At 37.3% G+C, this 22,416-nt stretch overlaps 1 pseudogene; it reads right to left on the bottom strand.

Moving 5' to 3' along the window:
* The window catches only part of LOC127192373 (vomeronasal type-2 receptor 116-like), a 31,211-nt pseudogene that overhangs the window by 5,051 nt on the left and 3,744 nt on the right, over positions 1-22,416 (bottom strand).

Here is a 22,416-nt window from a genome sequence, read left to right on the forward strand (position 1 = left end):
TTCCAATTTCTTTTTAAAGGCACTTAGTGCTATGAATTTTCCTCTTAGCACTGCTTTCAATGTATCCCACAAATTTGGGTATGTTGTTTCTTCATTTTCATTGAATTTCAGAAACTCCTTGATTTCTTTCTTTATTTCTTCCTTGACCCAGGTGTCATTTAGCAGAGAGTTGTTTAGTTTCCACGTACGTGTAGGCTTTTTGTTATTTCTGTTGTTGTTGAATTGCAGCCTAAGAGCATGGTGATCTGATAGGATACAAGGTATTATTTCAATCCTCTTGTATCTATTGAGGCTTGCTTTGTGACCTACGATGTGATCAATTTTGGAGAAGGTTCCATGGGGTGCAGAGAAGAAGGTGTATTCTTTCTTGTTTGGGTGAAAGGTTCTATAGATATCTGTTAGATCCATTTGACCCATGGCATTGGTTAATGATGTTATTTCTCAGCTTAGTTTCTGTTTCAATGACTTATCCTTCAGTGAGAGTGGGGTGTTGAAGTCTCCCACTATTATTGTGTGGGGACCGATGTGTGGTTTAAGCTTTTTTAGGAGATCTTTTACAAATGTGGGTGCCCTTGTATTGGGAGCATAGATGTTCAGAATTGTGATGTCATCTTGGTTGACTTTACCTTTGATGAGTATGAAGTGTCCTTCCTCATCCCTTTTGATTAATTTTGGTTGAAAGTCTATTTTGTTCGATACTAAAATGGCTACACCTGCTTGCTTCTTGTGACCATTTGCTTGGAATATTTTTTTCCAACCTTTTACCCTGAGATAATGCCTTTCATTATGGGTGAGATGTGTTTCTTGAATGCAGAAGAATGTTGGATCTTGTTTATGTACCCATTCAGTTAGTCTGTGTCTTTTTATTGGAGAATTGAGGCCATTGATGTTGAGAGATATTAATGACCAGTGACTGTTAAGAATCTTAATTTTGATGTTGTTTCCAGTCGAGCGTTTGTGTAGTTGTGTTTTTGCCCTGGGGTAGTTATCTATTTCCTGGGTAGTTTTGGTTGTAGCTTGACCCTTTGGGATGGAGTTTTCCTTCTAGTACCTTCTGTAAAGCTGGGTTTGTGGATAGGTACTGTTTGAATTTGTTTTTGTCATGGAATATTTTGTTTTCTCCATCAATGGTTATTGATAATTTTGCTGGGTAAAAGTAGTCTGGCCTGGCATCTGTGTTCTCTTAGGGTTTGCAGGATCTCTGTCCAGGCCCTTCTGGCTTTTATGGTCTCTGCTGAGAAGTCGGGTGTAATTCTGATAGGTTTACCATTAAATGTTATTGGCCCTTTTCCCTTGCAGCTTTTAATATTTTTTCTTTGTTCTGCATGTTTTGTGTTTTGATTATTATGTGGCGGGCAGTTTTTCTTTTCTGGTCAATTCTATTTGGTGTTCTGTAGGCCTCTTGTATGTTTATAGGCATCTCTTTCTTTAGATTGGGGAAATTTTCTTCTATGATTTTGTTGAGAATAGTTTCTGGGCCCTGGAGTCTGATGTCTTCTCTTTCTTCAATGCCTATTATCCGCAGATTTCTTCTTTGCATGGTGTCCCTTAATTTCTTGGATGTTTTGTGTCAGGAGTTTTCCAGATTTGGCATTTTCTTTAATGGTTGATTCAATATCTGTGATTGTATCTTCTAGCCCTGAGATTCGTTCTTCCATCTCTTGGATTCTGTTAGAAAAGCTCACCTCTGTGTGCTCGCCTTCTTCTCTGAGGTCTCACGTTCTCGTTTTTCTTCTGTCTGTGTATTTATCATTGAATCCATTTTCATTTTCAGATCTTGAACTGATTTTTTGATTTCTTTCATCTGATTTTTTGTATATTCCTGAGTTTTCTTCCATTGCCTCTTTATAGGTCTTCAGAGCTTGAACCGTTTTCTTTATTTCTTTCATCTGGTTGTTTGCATTTTCCCTGCAGTTTTTCCAGTTCCACTCTATGTGCTTCTTTATGTCTCTCACCTGTTTGTCTGCGTCTTCCTGCATTTGATTACGAATTTTATTTGTTTCCTCCATTATCATCCTCATTACTAAGGATTTGAGGTCATTTTCTTGTATTTCCGTTGTAATTTGAGTTCTCTGGGTTGTTTTCTTTTGGGATAGCTGGAAACTGGAGACGCCATGTTGTTTTGGGGTTTTTTGCGTATGCTTTTTCGTTGTCCTTTAGACATCTTGCCGTCTTGTTTTGTTGGGTAGCTTCCAGAGTTGAATGGAGGGTGTCTGACGATAGATTCACTTGTTTTCCTCACGATTTCCCTAGGCTGCGAGCTCAAAGCTTCACTGGTGTGGATGTTAGGAGGTTAGCCCTGTTGTTCTGGTCTCTCACAGCCAGTGATCCTCAGCCCCCCTCTGCTGTGGATCCTGCAATTGTTCTGGGTCTCTGAATGAGCGTTGGGTCAGGCCAAGGTATCCACAGCCTCTGTGTTCCCTGCCAAGTCCAGCCAGGAGCACTGGGACTGAACCACGGGCAGAACTCAGCGAGATTCTCAGGGCCTGAACTGTCTGCCAAGCTCAGCTAGGGATTTTGGGCCCAAAATGCACACAGGGTCCAGCCAGAATTTTTGGACTGGGACTACGCACCAAGCTCCGCTAGGGCCTTTTGGCCCAAAGTGCGTGCTGTGGTCAGTTATTGACTCAGGGCCCGAAATGACCACCAATCTCAGCCAGGAATTCTGGATTCAAACTGCACACTGTGTCCAACCAGAGTCTTAGAGCTGGTGGAACCGAGAGCTCTGTCCAGCCTGCGCCACAGCTGGAGAACTGCGGCTGCTCTGAGTTAGCGCCAGTGGTGGAACAAGTGCTCCGCCCAGACTGTGTCACCGCAGGGGAGCTGCCGCTGAGCTGAGGTGGTGCCTAGGATGGAACTGAGCACGTCACCAAGCCTGCGCCACAGCAGGAGAACTGCAGCTGCTCTGAGTTAGCGCCTGTGGTGAAACCAAGTGCTCCTCCCAGCCTGTGTCACCGCAGGGGAGCTGCCGCTGATAATCCCATATTTTTATTACATTAACAATTAGGTTTTTCTGAAACACATCACCTCACTAATGGGATTTCTCTGTTTCATACATTGAGATAAACATGAATTTATTGACAGGAAAAATCAATTCTTGCTTTTGATATCTTTTTTTTTTTTCTTTTGCCTTAGTTATTATGGAACTGTAATGAATTTGTTCTCAAGAGATTTTTTTCAACTTATTTTTCAATAGCTACAACTTATACCTTTGTTCCTATTATGAGCATTTGCTGTTGCTTTTCCATTGTATAACATATGCTTTACGTATAACATTTGGTCTCTGCCTTAAATTGTTTACATGATACACGTTTCATTAACTAATTATATAAGGATAACACTTCTTTTTTAAAAATAGGTTTTTTCTTACTCGACAAGACTGATTCAGTGATGTTTTGGAATTTTAATTTTGAACATGAATGTGTTCATCCTAATTTAAATCATATATGGGTTCAAAATATAGTCACTAACAGAATATTGTGTAAGATCTTGTATTAATGCATGAAGTACTTTTACTCTGTGGATCCTGAATATTTATGTGGACCTACCTACTCAAAAAATGCATGGAACATGTATTTTTGAAAGAGTGTTTCATACTTGCAGGTATGAAACCACATTAAATGTCAAAAGATATGGAAAAAGATACTACACACTCATAAAAATAGTACCCACCAGGTGAAATTTGGATTGAGAACAGCTATGATCCAAACACAAGAACACCACATTTGTAAAAGGACAGCTTAAATCAAATATTGGCACTCACAAACTGATACTGGGATGTCACAATACCCCACTCACCATTGAACAGGTCACCCAGACAAAAGCTAAACAAAGGAATACTGGTGCTAACAGATGTTTTAAACAAAAGGACCTAACATAGTAAATGGATCACTTCACAGAAACACAAAAGAATATACCTTCTTCATAACATCTCATAAGATTTTTTACAAAACTGAAAACATACTTAGGCACAAAACAAGACTCAACAGATAAAATGATATTGAAATAATCCCCTCCATATTATAAGGCTAGTATTCATTAAAGTTGGATATCAACTAAGCTTTCTGTACCAAAATATTTAAGTCTTTGAAGAAAGAAATTTAAAAAGGTATGAGAAGATTGAAAATTCCTCTGTGTTCATGGACTGATGGGATTAACAAAGTAAAATCAGTCATCCTACCAAAAGGTCATACAGATTCAATGAAATCCCCTTTAAAATTCTAACACATGTCTTTACAGAACTTAAAAAGATTCTTAAACTTCATATGGAAAAATGAAACTCAGGATACCCAAAACAATCCTGAACAATAAAAAAAAAAACTGCTGGAGGTATCAACATCCATGATTGCAAGTTGTAACACTGAGACTAACAAAAACAGTATGCTAGCGACATAAAATAGAAAGTTGGTCAATGGAATTGAATTGCAATCCCAGATATAAATCCAAACACATATGATAAAGAGTCCAAAAATATATACTGGAAAAAGAACGACATCGTCATCAAATGGTGGTGGCAACTGAATGTATGTGTGGAGAAATATGTACGAATTTCTATGCTCATCACCTTACACAAAACTCAACTCCCAATATATAAAAGACCTCAGTATTAAAGAAGATACATTAGCAGGGTTGGTGTTTCAATCCCTCTATTAGAAGTCTTGCCTGGTTACAGGAGATGACCCATTCAGGCTTGATATCCTCCATTGCTAGGAGTTTAAGCTAAGGACACCCTCACAGATGCAAGCAACAAAAGAAAACACCTGCCAGAAAATATTCAATATAATAAATATGACAAAAACATAGAAGAAATAAAGAATACCATGAAAAGAGGAATGCTAAGAATAATAGGAACAAAAGAAAGAGAATATTCCTGGGTTCTAGGACCAGAGAATTTCAACAAAATTATGGAAGAAAATTCCCCTTGTAAAAAAAAAAGACATGCCTATAAGCGTACAAGCAGCCTACAGAAAACCAAATAGATTGGACCAGAAATCAAATTCTTCTTACCGTGTAATAATCAAAACACTAAATGTACAGAACAGTGAAGAATATTAAAAGCTACAAGGGGAAAAGGCCAAGTAACATATAATGGCAAACCAATCAGAATCACTCCTGAGCTCTCAGCAAAGAACATAAAAGACAGAAGGGCATAGGAAGGCATCTTGCAAACCCAAGAGACCACAGATCTAGGAAAACTTTCAATCACCATAGATGGGGAAAACAAGATATTCCACAACAGAAAAAATTTGAACAATATACATGCATAAACTCAGCCCTACAGAAGATACTAGAAGAAAAACTCCGACCCAAGAAGGTTAACTACACACAATAAAACACAGGATATAAATAAATTAACTTAAAGAAAACAAGAGCACAAACTCCACAACAAGCAACATAAAAAGAAACTGATAATCACTGGCTATTATTATCTCTCAACACCAATGTACTCAACTCTCTAGGAAACGACACAGACTAAGAGACTGGTTACATGAAGAGGACCATCTTGCTAATGCAAGAAACAACCCTCAGCACAATATAAACATATCTGAGAGTAAACGGCTATTAAAATGTTTATAACCAAAGAGACACAAGAAAAAACCTTTAGCAGACATTTTAACAGGTAATAAAACAGACTTTTGACCAAATTTACTCAAAAGAGATGAATGACACTTCATACTCATCAAACAGAAACATTCACCATGAGGGCATCTCAATTCTTTGCCCCAAATTAAAGAGCAAACATATTCATGGAAAAAAATTGGTAAAGCTAACAACACATTGGCCCCACACATTAATAGTTGGGGACTCTAAGACTCAAATCTTGAAAAAAACCAGTTGAATAAAAGAGAAATTAACAGAGAAATAATACACTAACAGATGTCAAAACTCAAATAGACCTATCAGATGTCTACAAAACCATTCATTCAAACAAAAAAGAATATACCTTCTTCAGAGCACCTCATTGAACCTTCTCCAAAACTGATGATATATTTAGGCACAAAGAAGGTTGAAATGATCCCTGTATCTTATAGACCACCATGCGCTAAAGCTGGACCTCAACAACAACAGAAATAACAAAAGCCTACATATACATTGAAATGGAACAAATATCTACTGAAAACAACTGGGTCATGGAAGAAATAAAGAAACAAAGTAAAGACTTCCTAACGTTCAACAAAAATGAAAGCACAACATACCCAAAATTATGACTCACAATGAAATTTGTGCTAAGACAAAGTTTATACCACTAAGTGCCTTCATAAAGATATTGGAGGCATCTCAGAAGACCAACTTATCAGCACACCTGGAGGACATAGAATAAAATGAATCAGATACAACCAAGAGGAGTAGAAGGCTGGAAATAGTCAAACTTGGGATGAAAGCAGAAAGTTAGAAACAAAGAGAACAATTTAAAAAAATCAATGAAGCTAAGAGCCATTTCATTGAGGAAACCAACAAGATAGACAAACCCTTATCCAAAATAAGGAAAAAGCATAAAGACACTATCCAACTCAACAAAATCTGAAGAAAAAGTGGGACATAACAACAGAAACAGAGGAAATCCAAAGAATAGGTCTCACTTCAAAGGCCTATGTGCCTCAAAATTTGAAAATATTAATGAAATGGACAATTTTCATGATATATTCCACTTACCAAAGATTAAAGACATCTTTAAATGACATATTCTGTAGTCGTCTGAGGTTTTTGAAGACCTTATCTAAGTATTTTACCTTATCTACCTATAGAATTCTATTTATCTTTTAAACGTAGGATGTATATTCTTGTGATAGAATTACACCATGGTTTTGTCAACTAACAATTAACTTGTATCATTTAATTATCCTAAGCAGTCTACATAGCACTTTCAAAGCATTAGGAGTAAGACTTCTATTATACTTGAGATGTTTGGGCGCATACTTAATATTAGAGTAGAAATATGCATGTATATATATATACATATATATGTATATATATAAATATATATGTAGTGTGTGATGAAAATCTTAAATCTTAATTCTATACCGATGAATCAAAATTAAACTTATTTTGCATGCAGGGTTCTATACCAGTTAATTAAAAAATAACCTTGTGACTAACAATTAAGGCATTCATTTGAGGACTAGATTCAATAATCTACTTCCTGTTCTACTGCCCCAATATATTTCTATATTCCCCATTTTTGTGTTTAGCCCCAATCTCCTAACCTAGGAAAGAAAGATAGGGGAAGAGAGAGATACCCCTGAGTCTAACCTTGATTTCGCTCTAAAGGAACAAAATAAAAAAAAAAGAAATTAGACGTTTCCTAGAATTCACTGAAATTGAAGGCACAAAATACGAAAACTTATGGAACACAACGAAAGCAGTGCTAAGAGGAAAGTTCATAGCACTGAGTGTCTTTACAAAGAAATTGGAGAGATCTCATACCAGCAACCTAACAGCATACCTGAGAGCTCTAGAACAAAAAGCCACTGACACACCCAAGAGGAGTAAATGCCTGGAAATCATCAAACCTAGGTTTGAAATAAATAAATTACAAAGACAGCAATTCAAATAATCAATATAACCAAGAGCTAGTTCTTTGAAAAAAATCAACAAGAGATACAAAACCTTAGCCAAACTAACTAAAAGACAAAGAGATAGTATTCAAATCAACAAAAATCAGAAATGAAAATGGATATATAGTGCCACATTTTGAGGAAATCCAATGAAACATTAGGTTGTACTTCAAAAGACTATATGCCACAAAATTTGTAAATGTAAATGAAGTAAACAGTTTTCGTGATATGGACCCATTGGCATCCTGCACAAACTCCTGTTCCAACCAAGGACAACATATGCAGTAAATTTCGATCCCCACTATTCAGATCTACCCAATGGATAGCCCAATCTCCATAGTTGTAGGGAGAATGAGACTGACCTTCACAGGAACTCAGGTGTGCCCTATTTGACCACTTCCCCCTGTTGTGAAGGCCTGTGGCACTCAGAGGAAGGGGAGCCAGGCTGATCTGGATGAGACTTGATAGGCTGTGATCATATGGTGAGGGAAGGAGTACCCTTCTGTCACATGTCTAGGGGAGGAGAATAGGGCAAAAGAAGGAGGGAGGGAGAATGGGAAGTTACATGGGAGGGGATAACAATTTAGATATAAAGTGAATAAATTATTTTTTAATATTCAAGTGGAAAAAAGAAACTATAAAAAGGAATATATAATATGAATCAAAACTACTTTGAGTTTCCATCTGTCACCTGTCAGAATGCTTACAAATAGTAATACAGTGATAGTCATGCTAGCAAGAACATGGAGAAGTGAGAACATTCTTCCATTGCTAATGATTAATACAGCCACTGTAGATATCAGGATGCCAAATTTTCATAAACTTAAAAATCAATTTCCCTCAAGATCCAGCTTTGTTACTCTTTAAAATATACTTCTTCTTACCACAAGAATACATGACTAAATATGTTCATCACTGCTCTATTCACAAAATCCTAACACTTGAAATAACATAAGAATGAATAATCAAATATGATAAATTTAAATGATGGAGTATTATTTCTTGGTAATTAAAAATGACATCAAAATTGCAGACAATGGATAAAAGTAGAAAAAAAATTATCCTGAGTGAGGTAAGCCAGACCCAGAGAGATAAATATAATATGCATTTGATTATATCTGTATATTAGCTGTTAAATATACAATAGGAAAGCTACAATCTAAAGACCCAGAGGGATTTGGAATGGAGAAAGACACTAGGGAGGTTATATGGATATCCAAAGGAGAAAATAATAGAACAGAATTTATGGGTGAACTGGAGAGAGAGGGAATGAAAGTGGGAAGAACAGGGAGGAAGAGTGAGGTGAAAAAGAATTGAGGGAGAAAATGTGGACAAAGACAGCTAGAAAGGAAGGGGATTTTAGGGGCAATATGAACACAGAGTGATCATAATGAAACCTCTAAATAATGATGGAGATAGAGACCCAATAGCCATTTCTTGTCAAGAAATGAAACTTTGAATAACAGGACTGAGTTTCATGTATTTGGGATGTTAGCTGCAATGGTATCATTAAAATCCCCAAATAATACAGGCTGTTTACAAAACAACTGGATGTCCTTCACAGACACAAGGCGCACTTCTGAGACAACACAACACCACAACTTGTTTACATGGAGATGCCAAGTTCATGCTACAAGAACCTTCAACCCCATGTTTCACATCTATGCTAAAGAAAGATACTCTGTAGCCTGTGATAAAAAAGAGTAAGCACCCAGTCAACCACATAAGTTTTGAACTACATTTAGTCCTGCCCACAAAATATGCTAGGGTAATGGTGATACAAACATTTTTGGAGGAACCGACTAATTTCTGATTTGACTCAAAGCCCACTCAACGAGGGAGTAATCATTCCTGATATTACTTGATCAACCAATACTCAGAGAGTAGATACCTAAAAGATGTGAGGTAACACCTATACTATTGGTCTCATAAAATGGCTCCTGATTATATTCTGCTATACACATAGATCAGTGCCTTATCCAGTCATCATTAGAGAGAATTCCTTGTTTACTCTTATAACTGAAGAAAATAAATACAGCGACCCAGGTCTAGACATTACACACACACACACACACACAGAGAGAGAGAGAGAGAGAGAGAGAGAGAGAGAGAGAGAGAGAGAGAGAGAGAGAGAGAGAGAGAGAGAGAGAGAAGGGAGGGAAAGAGGGAGAGTGGAAAACAGATCTAAGTGAGATGTTTCCATCTATACACTCACTCAGAGCATAGGGAGCCCCATAGGAGATGGGAAAGAGTGAGGAGGGGACCAAGGCAACAGATATCAGAAAAACAAGGATCTAATTAACAACCAAGTAATGCTTATATGAATACATAGAAAGGATTCACTGGGCCTACATAGGTCTGACCTAGATCATCTGCACACACCATAGCTTTCAGTTTTGTACATTTTTGAGACTCTTGAATCATAAACAAGTGAGTCTCCAATTCTTGTGCACTCTCTTGAGGTTTTATTTTTCTGTTGCCTTGTCTTTTCCAAAATGATGGTCTTTGTTTTATTTTATCACATGTTATTTTATTGAGCTTTGTTGGTGTCTCTTAGAGCCTTTTTATGAGATAGAGATAAGGAGTGGATATCTCATGATAGAAGGACTGGAGAATTGGGAGAAGTAGAGGGAAGGGAAAATGTATTCACTGTGTGGGGAAAAATCTGTTTAATAAAGGGGAGACAATTATATAAATAAGAAGAACCTATGGTATGAAACAATCTATTTACAGTAAAACAAAATAAGCTTAGTTTTATGAAGATAAAATATATGTCCTTGGGACATCAAACCCATCTCTTCATTTACCTGCTAGGTAGAAAAAAAAAAAAAAAAAATAAAAAAAAAATAAAAACAAATACAAATACAATAAATCCTGAACTAATTATAATCATAAAGAACTTGTTATGTTAGAGATCCAAGCTTGAAGTGAATCCTACTTACGTGCTCAGAAAAATAAAAACAAATACAAATACAATAAATCCTGAACTAATTATAATCATAAAGAACTTGTTATGTTAGAGATCCAAGCTTGAAGTGAATCCTACATGTAAGTGAGCGTGGATTTGTGCTCAAAACACTGTGTTCATGATAAAATGAAATGGAGTGTTAATTTATGGGCAAGGTGAGTCTCTTAGGGGACAGTGCTTGCAATGGAACAACAATGTAAACCAAGAATGATATAATTTTCTAGAATGTGTCCTTTCAAACAGATATAAAAATATCAGAAATCCTTCAATTTCTAATTAAGGAAGAAAATGTATCTTTACTTCTCTTCACTTCTTCTTCATTTGTTTATTATGTACTGCAGACTCCTGTGGACAAAATGGAAGTTCTCTGTAAACCAGTACTTACCTGTCTCGTTGGAAATCTCATTGTCTGCACAAGGAATGCAGTCATAGCAGCAGACAGCCTTGCCCTGCCGGGTGGCTTTCCTGAATCCAGGCCTACAGCGCTCACTGCACAAAGACTGAGGAATCTGAAATAAATGAAAGTGATTAGCAAATGCTTGGACTTTAGTGAGAAGTCCTAATAAATACAGAGTTTATGAGTATCATTGAACAGTTTATTTTCAAATGCTTTCACTTAACCAATTCTGGCAGCTTTTGGGCTACACAGCCCATGTATTTAAATACATGAAGATTATCTTAAGAGTAAGTCATTAAAGTAGTGTTCTAAAAAGTCATATATGATTTTAGATTCAACCTATCTCTATTCTTTTTTATTAATTTATTTAGAATACATCTCAATTGTTGTCCCCTCTCTTGTATCCTCCCATTCCTCACTCCCTCCATCTTTCATCCTATTTCCCTCCCCTATATCTGGGACAGAAGTTTATCTCCTCCCCCACAATATGGTCACAGCCTATCAAGTCTCATGCTGGTAGCCTCCTTATCCTTTCTCTGAGTGCCATCAGGCCTCCCTACCAAGGGGAGGTGGTCAAATATGGAGCACCAGAGTTCATGTCTGAGTTAGTCCCCACTCTCCGCACCACTGTGGAAAATATCCTGACCATTGGGTAGATCTGAATATGGGTTCAATGTTTACTTCATGTGTTGTACTTGGTTGTGCTACAGGTTGAGCAGAACCCCCAGGTCCAGATCCGCCCATCATGATGGTTTTCTTATGGGTTTCTAGAACCCTCTGGATCCTTCTATTTCCCCCATTTTCCCATATTTCCTTCATCTAGAGTCCCATTAGGAAGTCCCTGCATTTATCCAGATATCCTGGTAAGTAAAGACTTTCATGGGACATCACATTTGGTCTAGTGCCCAATTATAAGTGAGTATATAGCACATGAGTCTTTCTAGGTCTGGGTTAACTCACTCAGGATGATCATTTCTAGTTCTATCTATTTGCCCATAATTTTCAGCATTTCCTTGTTTTTAATAGCTGCATAGTATTCCATAGTATAAATGTCCCACAGTTTCTTTATCCATACTTTGACTGAGGGATGTTTAGATTGTTTCCAGGTTCTGGCTATTACGAATAAGGCTGCTATGAACATGGTTGAACACATGTCCTTGTTATGTGGTGGAGCATCTTCTGGGTATATTCCAAAGAGTAGAATAGCTGGGTCTCGAGGTAGCCCTATTCCCAGTTTTCTGAGAAAGCACCATATTGATTTCCAAAGTGGTTGTACAAGTTTGCACTCCCACCAGCAAGGAACGAGTATTCCCCTTTCTCCACATCCTCACCAGCATTTACTCTCATTTGAGTTTTTGATCTTAGTCATTCTGATGGGTGTAAGTGGAACCTCAGAGTTATTTTGATTTGCATTTTTCTGATAACTGACTAAGGATGTTGAGCATTTCTTTAAGTGTTCTCAACCATTAGATATTCCTCTGTTGAGAATTCTGTTTAATTCTGAGCCCCATTTTTTGAAAATATCTAAATCCATAAATATAATTCACAGTATTAAAATACATAATTTTTTGCATTTTATTAAATGTGTGTATAATAATTGTTATAGTAGTCAACAGTTTAACATCAATTAACTTGGTGATCAAACATAATATATGAAACATAAATTAACTTTATATTTACAATGCTAGCTATTTTACTCTCATTAACTTCTACACAAAAATCGCATCATATTGTAATACTGTGCCCCATTTCTTAATTCGGTTATTTGTTCTGGTGGAGTTTAATTTCTAGCGCTCTTCATATATTTTGGATATTACACCTTTGTCAGATGTATGGTTGGTGAAGATCTTTTCCTAGTCTGTAGAATGTCACCTTGTTCTCCTGAAAGTGTCTCCTGACTTAAAGAAGCTTCTCAGCCTCATGAGGTCCCACTTATTAATTGTTGGTCTTAGAGCCTGGGCTGTTGGAGTTCTGCTCAGGAAGTTGTCTCCTGTACCAATGAGTTACATAAGTGACCCCCGAAATTCTACCAGAGAACTCCTGGAGCTGATAAACACCTTCAGCAAAGTGGCTGGATACAAATTTAACTCAAAACATCAGTAGTCTTCCTGTAAACAAATGATGAATGTGCTGAGAAAGAAATTAGGGAAACTACACCCTTCACGATAGCCACAAGCAATATAAGATATCTAGGAATAACTTTAACGAAGCCAGTGAAAGACTTGTTTGAGCCTATCTCTATTCTTACTGGCAATTACTTTTATATTTAATGTGATTGTCAATGTTGATTGACAACTCAACAGAGCTTGGATTAATTATGGAAACAAATCTTTGGGCAATTCTGTGAGGAGTTTTTTTTCTAATCTATTTTAATTTATCCAGATTACATTCCAATTGTTATCCCCTAGCTTGTATCTTCCCATTCTACCCTCCCTTCCTCTTCCACTCTATTCCTGTCCTCTAGACCTCTGACAGAAGGGGACATCCTCCCCCACCGTATGACCACAGTCTATCAGGTCGCATCTGGACAGCCTGCTTCCCCTTCCTCTGTTGGTCCGATGTATTTTGATGCTAATTAATAAAAGGTCTTCACACCACCTGGGCAGGGGAAATGAAATAGGCATGGCTATGGTTCCTGGCCTTGGGGAGAAAGAAAGAATCTTGGGAAGAAGAGAGACCTGAAGAGAAGAGAGGATAAGTCTGCCATGGGTTAGATGGAAGAGAATCACATGACTGACATGGATGGAGATTTGGCCCAAATAAAGAACATTAGCAAGTATGTGGGATTATGGAAGGGGGTAGCTTAATAGAAGTTATTAGAAGCAGATGGCATGGGATTGCGTTAGGTATCCCATACTTGCTCCACTATGAGAAGTAGTTTAGGGGATAAATATCTGCCCTGCTCCAGGTCAACTAAGGCTGTTTTAAAATAGAACAAGTGGCTGTGTCTTGATTGATTGATAGCTAGTTATGCTGATGTAATAATAATTATAGGCCTGACAATAAGCATTATTAGGCCATACTGATAAATTAACAACAACAGTCTTCTGTGTGTCCCATAGGATTCCCCACCAAGAGGAAATACTGAAATTGGGGACATCAAAGTTCATATAAGAGGCAGTCCCTTTTCTCGGCTGTCAGGAGATTTATAGAGAGGTTATTTTAGCTGGAAAGAGTAACCACAAAATGAGGTCGATATTTCATTGACTAGTGTCATAGACAGAAAGAATAGGAAATATATAAGGAGAACCAAATTCTTTGATGTGTGATTCTAGTCTGTGAATGTGATGTCATCACCTCCTTTCTTTTCCCACCGTAATATACTGCATTCTTACAATATCAAATGTCAGTCAAAACAAACCTGCCCTTCCTTAAGTTGGTTTTGTTGACTATATAAAATAGCAAGTCAAAGATTGTACATGCTCATGTACACACACACACACACACACACACACACACACACACACACACACACACACACACACACACCTGTCATGCTAGTCTACCCTTTCAGAGTCTGAAAAAACATAACTGTCACCTTAACTTTTACTGAAATTTCCAAGTTTGGGTGACAAAATAAACCTTGTAGCCATATTTTGAGGAACTGAGAGAAATCTAACAGACACTCAGATCTTAAGAAATGTGTGGGCATAATCAACTAAAAAAACTATTACACTGATCAGACACAAGGAATGATAAAATAGTCTATGCTTGCTATATTTATGGGAAGTTTCTTATTGGTATATGACTACTGATTAAATCCCAGGATCACCATATCCTGAGAATTATTTTTGATTTTTTGAAAGATCACATAAGAGGCATAAGACACAACTCACCTTTGTGAACCTTGTAGGCCATTGTATCATCTGTTCAGATAAAGAAAGCTGTTGACCCTGGGGAGCATTTGGAGAAAAACTTCCTACTTTCACCTTTAATTCAAGACCCTTTGGAAAATTCCAAAAATTGTGAATGTCATACCCAGAATCTAAGTGTCTTCTCCCATCCATTACTGTGTGGCCTCTCAGATGATTTCTCAGAAGACTATTCTTCAGGAAAGGAAGGAGCTAAAACAGATTCAGAGCCATAGGTTAAAGTCTATCTGAGATACTAAAAGCATTTACCTAAAAACATAGTACAAAGAACGTATGAGATTTAACACCTCATGATTAAAAAAGCATATGTAAAGGGGTAAAAAAAAAGTATAGCCAAGTAAATGAAAGATTCTTTGACCAAAATGCATTAATTTGTGAAAATATTACAATGTTTGAGAGAAGTCATGGAATTAAATACAGCTAAGATTTAAAGTTGTGTGGATCCACCTTATTCAAACTTCTTTGAAAAGATAGCCACACCTATTAACTTTTGGAATATATTCAGAGCTTCTATCCTTAAAATGAGGCCCCTGAAATTAAGCGTGCACTTTAAAGTGGCCTTTAATTTCAAACGCCTGTGGCAGTCCTCAGGAGCATTTAAACCTTAAAGATGAACTGCTGTCACTTCTCATCTAAGGAATACATGTGGAAAATTCAATTTTCACAACGAAGATATGATAAAGAAAACTCTGATGCAACATGTTATATGAACTTAATATTGACTTAACGGGTTTTCCTTCTTCCTGGCATGCCATCTATAAAAGGCACTTTCTAACGTGTTAGCATTGACCTCCAGACAGGGAAACAAGTATTTTCTCCCTTGCTTACTGACAGCATATTCCAACCTTATGATGCCAAATTTGAATGCCTTAAGGATTAATAAAAATGTCACATTACAGTTATTATAACACACAGACAGAAATTATACCAGCCAGGGGTAAAATTCCATTTCTTTTCCATCTTCATGGGGTTGTAGTTGTATTTGCTGAAGATTCATCTCATGGAGACTGTAGGCTAGAGCATACACAGCTCGGTATATATTGTAGCCCTCTTCACTCATGGCTGTGTCAAAATACTGCCTGGGCAATAAATCCAAAGAAGCATTGGGTTGACAGTTCTCCAAAAGTTGACAATCAAATTCAGAAAATGAACACTTAAAGAACAAATACCAAAACTTAGGAAGATAATTGTCTTCTGGGTATCTGTAGGGATTAACTGTTCGAAGAAAATTTGTAAAGTCAACCATGTCTTCATGGGGGTGAGAGAAAATGAGACTCCCATGAAATGACTCTATCATGAAATAATCAGAATGGGTGTCAACATCCCAAGGAGAGTTCAAGACCCAGACTTTCCATGTCACTAGGAGTTGTGCAATATGTCTCATCAAACCTTGTAAAGAAACAATGTCCCCATAAATAACTATCACATTTGCTGATGATTCTGGTATCTTTGCCAATTTTTTCCATAATGCATTGGAAAAAGAATTCCAGGTGCCAGGAATCATTTTCACAAAGGCTATACAGATGCTATTGCTCTCCATAATTTCTTTCAAGTCTGACAGAGTCTGAGTACTTCTGTGGTCATCTGGGAGAATCAGACCAACCCAAGACCAGCCAAAATGGACCATCAAAGAGACTATGGCAAGGGACAGAGTTGTGTCTTTGGGGGCCATCTGATAGAGAGAATTAAACTGACTTCGGTCATTCAAGGTTGAATCATATGGCCCAAATGTGAGCTGAAGAGAAAACAAAATTGGAAACAAAAGAAAGAAAATTGGCATCAAGCACAATCTCACTTCTGAATCAACAGGTATAAACAATCAGGAAGAAGGTGTTTTCTTTCATATTTTATAAGGCAAACATACTGCCCAGGTTTCCACAAAAATCACTGACAAGTCTTCATTTTAAATAATATAGCTGGTCTCATCTACCTCTCTTTCTTTCCTGTCTCAAAGACTGGAAATATGGATCAGCAAGTACCTTCATACTTTTCTTTGATGGCTGATTAACTCAAATGCCCCTATTTTACATATTCAGACACATTTATGATATAAAAAAGTTTACTTGACTCTAGTTCCCAAGACTCATGCTTCACCTCTGGTATTTTGTACAGTTGTAGCAGTGTCCCAATGTGGGCAGATGTTGCCCATGACGGTCCTGTGAGTACAGCAGGTGACTTTCTCATCTTTCCACAGTGATAATTAGCAAAGGGGTTGATCATTCTTGTGAGCCAAACAAAGACACCATGGAGGACAATTTTTTCAGTAAATCGAATATTATAGAAATCAAAGCCCAGAGTGGTGTTGGGTAGAAGATGTGGATTTCTGTTGATCTCCTCAATGGCAAATCGCAAGGCCAGAAGAAACTGGTAGTTCTTCAACTTATACCTGCCACAATTTTAACAAATTACAAGAGGAAGACAGACCATACAACCTTCAGATTTAATTGCAATCACATTTACCATTCAAATGTCGATGCTTCTCTGAAATCATTATTTTAACATAGTCTCATATATGACTGAAATTATTGTTGGGATTTAAGTATACAGGATTAGTTAAGATTAACACTCATGGGACATGCCCCTTGGGCTAGTATGCAGATATAAGTGAGTATATACCATTTGAGTCTTTCTGCTTCTGGGTGAACTCACTCATTATGATCATTTCTAGCTCAATCCATTTGTCCACAAATTTCGGGAATTCCTTGTTTTTAATAGCTGACTAGTATTCCATAGGGTATATGTACCACAGTTTCTTTATCCATTCTTCTACTGAGGGACACTTAGGCTGTTTCCATGTTCTGGCTATTATGAATAAGGCTGCTATGAACATGGTTGAGCAAATTTTCTTGTTGTATGCTGGATCATCTTCTGGGTATATTCCATGGGGCATGTCCCATAAAAGCCTTCACTTACCAGGAAACTGGGACAGAGGGGAGGACATCCTATTGGGACTCTAGATGAAAGAAGCATGGGAGAATAGCAAAGTAGAAGGATCCAGAGGGTCTTAGAAACCTACAAGAAGAACATTATGATAGGCAGATTTGGGCCCAGCGGTCCCGCTCAAACTAAGGCACCAGCCAAGGACAATACAGGCAGTAAATTTTAAACCCCTACCCAGATCTAGTCAATGAACAGAACATTCTCCACAGTTGAGTGGAGAGTGGGGTATGACTTCCACACGTACTCTGGTGCCTCACATTTGACCATGTCCCCTGGAGGAGGAGACCGGTGGCACTCAGAGGAAGGACAGCAGGTTACCAAGAAGAGACTTGATACCCTATGAGCATATACAGGGGGAGAAAATCCCCCTCAGGAACAGTCATAGGGGAGGGGAATAAGGGGAAAATGGGAGGGAGGGAAGAATGGGAGGATACAAGGGATGGTATAACCATTGAGATGTACCAAGAATAAATTAATAAAAATTTTTTAAAAAATAAAAATAAAAGATTAACACTCATGATTTATGGTCTGAGTGACTCTATTGTTGTATTGCTTTATCTTTTATGTGTGGAAAATTTTAAGAGACTGCCAATGAATAAGTAAGGAGGTTCTGACAAAACATCAGATCTCTTGCTGCCTATATCTTGGAAATTCAGCCATTTACAATTATGAAAGGTCATTAAATATTGACCCCAAACCCTTACTTTTACGTGGCCTGGAGCATACTATGTAGACCAGATGGGTCTTGAACTCATAGGTATCTTCCTGCCTCTGTATCGTAATTGCTCATTCTAATTCATTTGAATCCACACTCAAATATATTTTACTTTTGTGTGTTTTAATGAGGTGTGTGCATCAATTTTGTGGATGTGAGTCTATGTACAGGTACAGGTTTCTGTATGTTAATAACTAGAATGCAAGACAGAGAAAGGACATCCAAGGTCAATCCACACTGTCCACTTTATTTGACACAGTATCTATTTCTCTATTTATTTATTTGTTTGTTTATTTACTTACTCATTTTACATTCTGTCCAGAGCAACCCCCATCCTTTCTTTCTAGTACCTCTCCACATATATCCTCCCCACATTTCTCTTCTTCCATCCTCCTAAGAGAAAGCTGAGCCCCACCCCCCATGAGTACCAACTCTTCGTAACAAATTTACTCTCTGCAGGACCAGGTGCATTGTCTCATATTGAGGACAGACCAGGCAACCCATTTAGGTGAATGGGATACCAAAGGCAGTCATCAGACACAGATATTACCCACTCCATTTGTTGGGGGACACATATGAAGACCAAACTGTGCATCTGCTACATACATGCAGGTTGCAAAGGACCTTATAAGGTAATTCTTTACCTGTCTTACAACATGGTCATAAAAATTACACTCTTACTGATTCCATAAACTGTGAACAAAAAGAAATAGTAAATCATTTAGTGTCAAGGATTGCTGCACACAAAACAGTTTTCTTAAGATTATATTTAGTAAATTGTTTTTCAGTTAGGTATAGAAACACTTCATCTTAAGACATTTTTAAAAGTTTCATAGAAAAGCAATATTATCTTTTATATTTTGAAGATATATGTATGGATTGAAATTAAATCTACATTAAATATATTTGAAAAGAAAAGAAACAGCATCATTGAATATATATTTTTCATCTGAATTCTGGCCCTCCAGGAACATAAATATTTTGTTTTGGTTGGTTTGGTTTGGTTTTTAGTTCGCTTCAACAAATGTTTGTATCTCTGATTTTTTTATTCCCTACTCCTTTTCCAAAACTTATTTTTTCTTCAGCATAGTTACAGGTATGTCTAATTTATGACATACATGCTGGCTCAAAGAAGATGGTAGTGTTTCTTTGCTCCTCGATACTCCCTTTTTGGGATGCTTCTGAGACTTACAGATTGTGTGTTCTGAGATGTGTTTATTTTCCTTTAACCTAGTGCATTTGTCTAGAAACTTGACATGAAATGAAACAAAAGTTTTTTATATATTATAATTTCAAACTAACAAGTAAGAGTGTAATTGTACTTAGCATAGTGAAATTATGAATACCACAAAATTTAGGAGTAGTGTGACAGAACACAAAGACTAAAGTAGGAATGCAGAGACTAGCAATGAAATAGTGTAATTAAAAATCTACTATAAATGACTCTCAAATGAAAAACAGGAGGCACCAAAATTAATCACACCAGAAGTATTTGCATCTTTGTAAACTTGCAGATAATTAAAACAATCATTCTGAATAATATTAAGAAAGTGAAATATGATACACTTTTCACGTTCATTATCTATAATATATGAATTAAGAAGGTACAAGATTGGATCCTGCAGAACTTGATCATAAGACTCCATTTCTGAAGATACTACATACTTGAATTACAGTATATGCAGAAATCAAGCTGGTACTTACCTGAATGCTTTACTTTTCCTGGCTAGATTAACAGTTCTGGAAGATGCTATGCATGCTACCAAAGTAAATTAATGTAATTATCACTTTCACTCATCTGTGAACCATGGAAGATACAGAAATCCTGGCCTTATATAATGTATCTGCTGGTACAAAAGTGGGTACCCACGTTATATGTGAAACCAGCTTTTGTCTTATTTGATATAAGGTTTCTTTAACTGTATGGAACAAATGCTTGTCCCTATATATATGGCCAAGAGCTTATAACTAGGTAGGTCATAGGCAAGGGCTGAATTTAACATTGCTATTCTGCTACACAGACACAGTGTAAAATTAATTCCTGATTATTTACTGTTGAACCTATTGATTAGCACATCGCACAACCATCATTAGAGATACTTCTTCTTACAACACATGGCAAATAACACAAAAATCAATGACTTATCAGGGCATATTAAGAGACTATAAGTTTCTCAGCCATAAGTATGGGTTACATTATCACACTGACACCAACACTGAGGGATTATAGCTAAAATCATAACTATAGTGTGAAGTGGGAGGATTGTAAGTGCCAGAGGTTGAGGATAATCTCAAGGAAACAATATCTCCACAGCACACTACTCACACATTTGAACTTACAGTGATTATGAGACCATGTTCAAGATCATGTGTGCTTAAACAACACAAAGTCCCAGCGTGTAGAAGGAAATGGGACAAAATCTCACCTCCACCTGAGATGCTACTGTGAGATAGGTTCTTAAACAACACAAAGTCCCAGCGTGTAGAAGGAAATGGCACAAAATCTCACCTCCACCTGAGATGCTATTGTGAGATGGGTTCTTCACTGCTGTGGCTCCTAGGATGTGAACCATCATCAAGGGAATGCCCTAGCTACAATAGCACTTCTAAAACATAAACCGTACTTAAGCGCAAAAAATAAAATAAATACAAAAATTTCTGGTAGGCAGAATAAGGATAGAGAAAGTGGATAGAGTAGGATGTGGTGGTATGGGTGACTATACCAAGGCCTTTTTATAAAAATACTAAGCAATCAATATGTACTTTTAAAAGCCAAAAAAACATAAAAATATGTCTAATGGAAGAACACTTGTCAGAATTACAGATAAACAGAAAAATCAATACAGATATTGCCAATGGATAGAATAGGTTCAAATGCATGCATATATAAATATGATATTTATTTCTGGGTTAACTCACTCATTATGATCATTTCTAGCTCAATCCATTTATCCACAAATTTCAGGAATTCCTTGTTTTTAATAGCTGAATAGTATTCCATAGTGTATATGTACCACAGTTTCTTTATCCACTCTTCTACTGAGGGACACTTAGGCTGTTTCCATGTTCTGGCTATTATGAATAAGGCTGCTATGAGCATGTTTGAGCAAATTTTCTTGTGTGCTGGAGCATCTTCTGGGTATATTCCAAGGAGTGGGATAGCTGGGTCTTGAGGAAGCCCTATTCCCATTTTTCTGAGATAGCACCAGATTAGATTTCCAAAGTGGCTGTACTAAGTTTGCATTCCCACCAGCAATGAAGGAGTGTTCCTCTCTCCCCACATCCTCGTCAGCATGTGGTGTCGCTTGAGTTTTTTATCTTAGCCATTCTGATGAGGTGTAAGATGGAATCTCAGAGTGTTTGGAGTGCATTTCCTGATGACTAAGGAGGCTTGAGCATTTCTTTAAGTGTTTCTCAGCCATTTGATACTCCTCTGTTGAGAATTCTCTGTTTAGTTCCAAGCCCCATTTCTCAATTGGGTTATTCGGTTTGGTGGTGTTTAATTTCTTGAGTTCTTTATATATTTTGGATATTAGACCTTTGTCAGATGTAGGGTTGGTAATGAGTGAGTTAACCCAGAAGCATAAAGAATCAAATGGTATATACTCACTTATATCTGCATACTAGCCCAAGGGGCATGCCCCACGAAAGCCTTTACTTACCAGGAAACTGGGAAGAGAGGGAGGGCATCCTATTGGGACTCTAAATGAGAGAAGCATGGGGAATAGCAAAATAAAAGGATACAGAGGGTCCTAGAAAATCTACAAGTAGAACAATATGATAGGCAGATTTGGGCCCAGGGGTACCGCTACAAACTAAGGCACCAGCCAAGGACATACAGGAGGGTAAACTTTAAACCCCTTCCCAGATCTAGCCAATGGTCAGATATTCTCCACAGTTGAGTGGAGAGAGTGTGATATGACTTCTCACGTACTATGGTGCCTCACATTTGACCATGTCCCCTGGAG

This window comes from Acomys russatus, chromosome 7, assembly GCF_903995435.1.
Source record: "Acomys russatus chromosome 7, mAcoRus1.1, whole genome shotgun sequence".
Lineage (NCBI taxonomy): Eukaryota > Metazoa > Chordata > Mammalia > Rodentia > Muridae > Acomys > Acomys russatus.